A 6,422-nucleotide genomic window follows, 5' to 3' on the forward strand; every position below is an offset into this window, starting at 1 on the left:
CATCCCACTTCTCCATCAGTGATGCTCCAGTTTGTCCCCACCAAGGTACTGATGCTGACCTTGCTTACAAAAGGCATTCCAAGACCCAACTTACTCTGCCATGACTACCCATTACCACTCTGTGCCTAATCAAGCATCCATCCTCTGAACCCCTCTATCCTCCTGAATGTCAGTGAAGTCAACAGAGACCAGTGGCCAATCCAGGGCTTCTCCTTGGTCTTCTTCTAAATGGCCTAAGGCACATGCAGCCTTAAAGTGTGTATACTCTACAAACATGCCCTCATAGTTAACCACGGTCCCACCTTGAGAATATTTCCATCCAGTGAACTTTCTCAGGTATTGCTTGTTGTCTGGCATTATACAACAGAAAATCTCAGGAATACTATGGTAAAATAAAATTTTTTGTCCCAAGTTCAGGGCAGACAACTCCTAAAAACCCTTGCAATTTTCGAGTAAACGGAGTGTCTCTGTAATTCATAAGGAATGCTTTTGACCACTCCTGAACTTCTGCTAATGAAGTGACTGTTGGCAGGCACCTAGACAGCTTCAGGATGAGGACTGGATGCCCCATGGGTTAAAATACCTACCTGTAACCATGCCTCACAGATTTAACAGAAACTGGTGATTAACACAAATTCTTGAGTTTATCTTACAGAACAGCACCTAAGGGAACAGCATGTTAAAAACCGCTCTTCTTTAACACAACAAAGCTGGCTAAAACTGGAAAGAACCAACAACTGGAGCATGCACAGAATAGGCTTGCTTGCCCTTTTTCCATCAGAGGGCCAAAATCTCCACCCCAGACCATGCTAATAGCATCATTTGCTGAACATGCATCTCATGAAGAAACATGTAACTCAAATGGGTCTATACAGAACATTTTTCCCTACCTCCAATCACCTTTCCGCACACCTAAGACCACCCTGCTTATTCCATAAATATCCCAACCCTCTTGCCTTTGAGGAGGCAGATTTGAGAGTTGTTCTCCCACCTCCTTGTTCGGCTGCCTTGAGAATAAACCTTTTCTCTGCTGTAAACTTCAGTGTCTCAGCATTTGGCCTGCTGTGTGACAAGCAAAACTGGTTTTGTAACACCAGAAAAAACAACATGATTAGAGGGCTGGAACTTTCAGCGTTATGGTCTTTTTCCACCTCATCCCAAAAAACAGGGACTGGAGATCGAATTCCATCATGTGTATGTATGAAACTTTGATAAAAATTCTGAAACAGGGAGGTTGTGGGAGCTTCTGGGTTGTTCAGCACAATGATGTGCTGAGAGAGTGGCATGCCCATGTAACTGTTCTTGAGCTGTATCTTTATAAAATTGTAAGTATAGAACCTTCCTGAGTCATTCCAACAAATCAGTGAACCTGGGTCGGGGAGGACTTAGGAACCTGTGATTTGTAACAAAGTTGGACGGAAGTGTGGGTAACCTGGAACTTTTGAACAGTGCCTGAAGCGAGTGTACTCTTATAGGACTAAACCCTTAAACCTGCTAACTCTGGATAGCTGGGTTGCCCCAGCAAATTCCTCATCTGTGAAATGAAGACAGTATCATAGGAATGGTATGAGAATTAAGTGAAATAATGTATGTACAGAATTTACATGTATATAACATCCAGTGCCAGAATGGCTACCCCATAAACAGTAAGAAATGAGAGGAAGTTAAAAAAAATTAATTTCTAGAACTAAAAGAACTTGTCTTCTGACAACCAGAGTGCTGGAAAGAAAATGACATTAAATGATCACAAAGGTATTTTCCTAGTCTCCAAGAACTAGACCACGATACTCTAGTTTACACAAGTCTATGCCAACTTCCCATATAATAAACCAAAGTATACCCAAATCACAAAACTCTTCTGAAATAAATAAGTCAGTGAACCAGGAAATTCTAGTACAGTCAAGTGATGTTTACAAAAAAAATACTGGAAGCACCAGATTCCCATACCAATGTCTTCAATTTGGGGACCTAAACAAGACACAGAGAGTTCTAGATTAAGTAGTGCTGATGACTTCAAAAAAGCTTCTAACAGGGAAACGAAGAATAGGATTCTTTAAAGTCCCTGACTGAACAGTTCTAGGTTTCCTCTACCTCTACAGTTTTGCTTCACTCAACAAATTTGAGATTTCAGGCAACAGAAATTATCCATTACAATGGGTGCTAGAAACAGAGAAATAAAAAAATTTTTTAAAAAGAAAAAAAAATCAAATTCTGTCCACTGATTTTATCAGAACACTTAAGTCCTATTAGAAGATTATCGTCAAGTGCTATTTGAAAATGGCAGAAGAAAAGTTATTGTCCTCAATACAATTATGGTCATTTCAAAAAACAAAACTAAGCTAATACTTCCACTAATTCTTGCCTTTGTACTTACAAAGTTGGAAGAAGAAAAAAAAACAAAACACAATTCTGAAAACCTCAGCCAAAGTCTTTAGCAGATAATGTCCCAAATCTCACACACCCCCAGGATTGGATTTACATTCCAGACTCCTTACCTAAGTGTTCATACGCAACACATACAAACTTGAAAGAGCGACACAAAGTACATAGGAGCATGTTAGTAAACGCTCAGCTAGGTAGAATGTCAAAGGACACCAATATCAAGTATTAAGTATGTGTGCATTTTTTCATACATTAATAATTAAAAGGTAGAATTTGGTTAGGGTATGTGTACGTATATAAATTTCCTGGATGTCTGCATGTCTCTCCCCTCAGGTGCAGGTGTGTGTGTGTCTTTCCCTGAGGTATGTGTATCTCCTGGAATCTAGGGAATCTCTCCTCAGATGCATGTAAGTGGGTACATATGTGTGTATGTGTGAGAGTAAGTATCTTTTAAGTGTCTTTCTTTCCTGGTCTGTGTGTGCATGAGTGTGTGTCTCCTGGATATATGTCTCTCCTCCAAGGTGTGAATGTGACTAGTTTGTCTTGGGTATCTGTGTGTGTCTCTCCCCAGGTATGTGTGTGCATGAATATGTTTCTCCTGGGTGTCTGTATTTCTCTCACCAGTCACTTATTATGTGTGTCTGTCTTTCTATATAGTGTGTATGAATCTTTGTGTCTGTGCGTATAAGTGTGTTTTACTTGGGTGTCTTTGTGTCTCTCTTCCCAGTCTCTGTGTGTCCAGGTGTTTGTGCAACTCTCTTTTTTGGGTATGTATGTGTGCGTGTGTCTCTCTCTTTGGTGTCTACATGTGTCCTCCCACCTGTGTGAATATATCTGTCTTTCCCTGTGTATTAGTGTCTCTGGATGTTTGGGTACCTCTCCTCCCAGGTGTGTGTGTGTGTGTCTCAGTTTGTGAGTCTGAGTGGCTGTAGTGCACCTCTCCCCAGATACACGTGTTTGTCTTTTTATGTGTGTCTTTGGGTGTACTTGTTGTTGTGCTTGTCTGCATACCTTTCCCCAGGTGTGTGTGTCTTTCCTTGAGGTGTGTCTGTCTCAGTCTCCATTAAGTCTGTGTGTGACTGTTGTATCCTTGGATGTTTGTCTCCTCAGGTATGTGGGTGTGTGTGTGTCTATGTGTGTACTTCCACAAGTCTGTACGCATGTCTTTTTCCCAAGATGGTGTGGCTCTGTGTATTTTTGTGTCTCTCTCAACAGGTCTGTAAATGCATGTGTGTCTCTTAGGAGTCTGTGTCTCTGTCCAACTTGATTGCATGTTTCTCCCTCTCGTAGGTGTGCATGTGTGTGGCTATAGAGATTGGAGTTTCTCCTTCCCAAATATTTAGGTCCGCCCCAGGCCCAAACCGCACACGCGGCCCGCGGGCTCCGCTCAGACGCTGACGCCCGCGCAGCCCGCCTAGGCCGCCCGCCTAGGCCCCCCGCCCGGCCCCGAAGGGAGTCGGCGCCTCGCTCACCTCGCGGCCACACGGAGGAAGCCCAGGAGCTCCGGGCCGGCCCGTCCGGGTGCAGTGAGGAAAGAGAGAGGGTCGAGGACACGGCAGGCAGCAGACTTCCGCTGCCCTGCCAGAGTCCAAATACATCCACTCCCTTCCAGCACGGAGGGAACAACATGGTGACGGGGTGGGGCCTCGCCGGCGGGAGTCCTGGGAAGGCGGGGCGGGGCCGGGGCGGGGCCTGGTCGGGGGCCCCGGGGGAGGCGGGGCCTCGAGGTCTCCTTCGTCCAGCCCTTACCAACTCCGTGCCTGTCAGTTCTAGCTAAATCCCGGGTTCTCTTCTGGTTGGCTATTCCTCTGGTCCTACGGCTGCGTTTCCGCAAGAGAGAGCACGAAATAATAGTTATCTTTAAAGGTTGACGTAAAGTGGAATTAAACAGATCGCATAAGCACAATCACAGGATGCTGATTACGTTGAGAAATGAATATGCAAATAGACAAACGAGTAGATGAAAAATGAAAACAACCTACTGTGAAATAACAGTAATGTTTGAAATTAACCTTCTATAATTTCCCTTTAATCTTATTAAAATACTGCCTTTGTTATCCCTAAATAGAAAGTGGTAATGGGATAAAACGGTATTGGGGGAACTCTTCTCAATTCGTCACTTTATACATGGAGTTGAGCACACGGTTTCATGACACAGGTCTTTAGAGATCAGAGGGAATTTTACTTGCCACCTCATATATTTTGTGAAGTAGATATAGTTTCTTTATTTTCCAATAGAAAGATCTCACTTTACAATGTACTGAGGTCTCAAATATTTAAATAAGCCGTTGTTTTTAGCGCGCTCGTTTTCACTTAACGAATTTAATGAACTAGTCTTTTTATTCACCAGTTAAATGGTTTATATTTGAGACGGTTTCTCACAAACGCAAACGAACAATTTAGAATACTGGTGGAAATGGTACAATACTTTTGAAAATAAATAATGACTAGGTTTTAGTTTGACTTTAACTGAATTTCACTTTTATAAAAAGTTATCTAATTTTTAATTCCTGTTAACAGTAAAGTTATCTTTACCCTTAGAAATATAATATTTACAAAACAGAAATCCATTGAAAGTAGAGTGGAGTAGGCTGTATCATGATCTTATTTTAAAAAACCAATAAAGTTCCATAATATAAAGTATATGAATATTAAAATTAACTTTCAAAACAAATAATATCAAGTATAATGGCCAAAACTGGCAAGCAATCTACAGGTTGACTAATGAAATACCACTTGAAAATTGTATATCATAAACATGGTTAAGAGAAAGTGATTTATTTATCTAAACAAACACTAATACCAACTACTTAAGAACAATTATATGGGATTTTATGTTGACTTGAAGCAAGCTTTGAGAAATCCAAGTATTAAAACAAAACAAAACAGTATTCTACAAAGGTCTGCTTCAAACGCAAGGGAAGTATATGACTGTACTTGGTTTTAGCTTTCTAAGAGCACCTGAAGAAATAATAGGGAAACTTCTTTCCTAAAATAACTCCATTACTTAGACACTAGCCAAATGTACTTAATAAATTGAATATAGTCTGGTCTCTGTATCACTTACTGTCTCATTTAATCCATTTGACAGTGTAAGACTAGAGTGGGTTAAAAGAGTTTTCCTCTAAGGGCAAGTTTGGGAGATATTTGTTGTTAGGTATGTGTGGCTGGCAGCAAGACACAAGTTGAATACATGGTCTCTACCTCCTTTGTTGAATCAATTGTTTTATATACCAAACATTTAAGAACCACTGAACTAGTCTGATTCTTCCTCTAATTAGGATTTTCATTTTTATATTCTTTTGTAAACACATAAGGCATCAGTCACAGAGGTTGCTATACATTGATGATTTCTTCCTTTAAATAATACATTTATTGACATGAGCACTAGGAGTTAGTACCCCACTTCAAGCCATAGTCTAAAAGGAATAACCTCTGGTATCCATGATGAAAACTACAAGTAAATGTGTCATAGACCCACTAGAAGTGAGTTTCAGGTACAATAAATAATGATTATGGTGGGGTGGTGATGAATTGGGAGATTGGGATTGACATATATACACTACTGATACTATGTATAAAATAGATAACTAATGAGAACCTGCTGTATAGCACAGGGAACTCTACTCAATGCTCTGCGGTGACCTAACTGAGAAGGAAATCCAAAAATCAGGGGATATATATATATGCATATAACTGATTCACTTTGCTGTACAGCAGAAACAGACACAACATTGTAAAGCAACTATACTCCAATAAAAATTAATAATAAATAAATAAATTCATATTTCAATTAAAAAATAATGACTATAATTAAGTTACTTATATTTTTTACATACAAGAAAACACACATAACTCAGTGACAGGTGACTTGACAATTAAATGACAGATACATAATCAGAAATGTGGTATTATCCCCAAGGCACTGACCAAAATAAGAGATTTGCTCTCAATATTGCATTTGTGTTCTTGTATAACTGTACTAGAAAGGGAGAAAGGCGTAAAATAAACACTCACACAAAAGTTAAAGCCTATTATAA

At 40.1% G+C, this 6,422-nt stretch overlaps 1 pseudogene; it reads right to left on the reverse strand.

The window, feature by feature from the left end:
- The window catches only part of LOC132483036 (ubiquitin-like modifier-activating enzyme 1), a 47,743-nt pseudogene extending 43,748 nt beyond the window's left edge, over window positions 1–3,995 (reverse strand).
- Window positions 3,996–6,422: the final 2,427 nt, after the last annotated feature.

Source organism: Mesoplodon densirostris (assembly GCF_025265405.1).
Source record: "Mesoplodon densirostris isolate mMesDen1 chromosome Y unlocalized genomic scaffold, mMesDen1 primary haplotype SUPER_Y_unloc_2, whole genome shotgun sequence".
NCBI lineage: Eukaryota > Metazoa > Chordata > Mammalia > Artiodactyla > Ziphiidae > Mesoplodon > Mesoplodon densirostris.